Raw genomic sequence first — 1747 nt, 5'->3', positions numbered from 1 at the left:
AGCTTCATGCTAAACTGTAGCTTCCTGCTAAGCTGTAGCTTCCTGCTAAACTGTAGCTTCATGCTAAGCTGTAGCTTCATGCTAAGCTGTAGCTTCCTGCTGAACTTTAGCTTCATGCTAAACTGTAGCTTCATGCTAAACTGTATCTTCCTGCTAAGCTGTAGCTTCCTGCTAAGCTGTAGCTTCCTGCTAAGCTGTAGCTTCCTGCTGAACTTTAGCTTCCTGCTAAGCTGTAGTTTCCTGCTAAGCTGTAGCTTCCTGCTAAGCTGTAGTTTCCTGCTAAGCTGTAGCTTCATGCTAAGCTGTAGCTTCCTGCTAAGCTGTAGTTTCCTGCTAAGCTGTAGCTTCATGCTAAGCTGTAGTTTCCTGCTAAGCTGTAGTTTCCTGCTAAGCTGTAGCTTCATGCTAAGCTGTAGCTTCCTGCTAAGCTGTAGCTTCCTGCTGTTTGCAGAGCACAGATCCCAGACCAGCCTACCAGCATGAGCATGCAGGTGCTCTCCCTGACGGCGCCGCAGCAGCCCAGGAAGCCGATGACGACCAGCAGGGCTCCGATGGCGATCAGCAGGTAGCCCACGTTGAGCACCTGGCTCAGCTCCTTCGGTGCGTTGTCGATCTTCCCGAGGAAGTTGAGGATGGAGCCGCTGTCCACCTTCACCCAGATCCCGACGCCCAGGATGGCGGCGCCCGCCAACTGAGACCAGCAGACAGGAAGAGAGGACAACATAATGTGGATTAAAGGACAGAACATTGGTCAAATCAGATCTGGTCTCCATGGGTCTTAAAACGCAGCGTTGAAGGGCGCTCAGGTATAGAGGTCTACACCTCAACGCAGCAGGCCGTGGGTTTGACTCCGACATGCGTCCCTTCGTCTCATGTCATTCCTCTTTCTTGTCTTTATCTGTCCTGTCAAAAATAAAGGCCAAAAAATGCCCCAAAATCTAACAATCTTTAACCCTTGTGTTGTCTTCCCATCAACCACGGTGACTTTTTTCAACATTATTATCGTTTTTCCGACAGTTTTGTCACTTTTTCAATGTTGTGGGAGCTTTTTTTTGATATTTTTCATGTAACGCTTATTTTGACGGCTAATTGTTTGCGACAAAAAAAACAATTAACTGAAAACGGGTCAAATTTGACCGAAGGACAACATCAGAGTTAAAAAAACAAATGCCGCCCGCATTGATTCATTTCTGTATCAAAAACTTTTTTCTCTGCACCTTTTTACACAGAAACCTACATTACTCGGGGAAATGTAAACGTGGCAATGTGAAGCATTTCTCATTAGAGATGCTCCGATACCAGTACCAGTATCTCTGATCCCAGTACCAGTACCAGTATCTCTGATCCCAGTACCAGTATCTCTGATACCGATACCAGTACCAGTATCTCTGATCCCAGTACCAGTATCTCTGATCCCAGTACCAGTATCTCTGACACCGATACCAGTACCAGTATCTCTGATACCGATACCAGTACCAGTATCTCTGATACTGCCTAAAACGCTGGTATCAGTATCAGGAAGTACTGGAGTTCACGCACCAATCCCACGTAATAAAGCCCTGAAGAAACTGGACGTTAAAGTAGATTATTAAAGTTGTTTTTCTGTAATAACTGCCTGTTAAACTGGAAGATAACAGAACGTTCTGTGGCGTTCATCGTTCGAGAGTTGAACCTGAGCCGGGCCGACGCCAAAGATAGAAATCATGTCTGATCCATTCAGGGAGAGGAGTCCACAGCTGATCAGACA

At 46.4% G+C, this 1747-nt stretch overlaps 1 protein-coding gene and 1 long non-coding RNA gene across 2 annotated transcripts in view; one reads left to right on the top strand and one right to left on the bottom strand.

Moving 5' to 3' along the window:
* The window catches only part of LOC117958237, an 859617-nt gene that overhangs the window by 10044 nt on the left and 847826 nt on the right, over nucleotides 1-1747 (top strand). The gene's annotated exons all lie outside the window — the stretch shown is intronic.
* Nucleotides 1274-1552, bottom strand: LOC117958299. The gene is made up of 2 exons (XR_004659672.1): nucleotides 1477-1552; nucleotides 1274-1311 (listed from the first exon to the last, which is right to left on the bottom strand). It is a non-coding gene; the product is annotated as an uncharacterized LOC117958299 (long non-coding RNA).

This window comes from Etheostoma cragini, chromosome 15 (assembly GCF_013103735.1).
Source record: "Etheostoma cragini isolate CJK2018 chromosome 15, CSU_Ecrag_1.0, whole genome shotgun sequence".
In the NCBI taxonomy this organism is placed as follows: Eukaryota; Metazoa; Chordata; class Actinopteri; order Perciformes; family Percidae; genus Etheostoma; species Etheostoma cragini.
The sequence above is the reverse complement of the archived record's forward strand: the minus strand, read 5'-3'. Positions and strand labels throughout refer to the sequence as shown.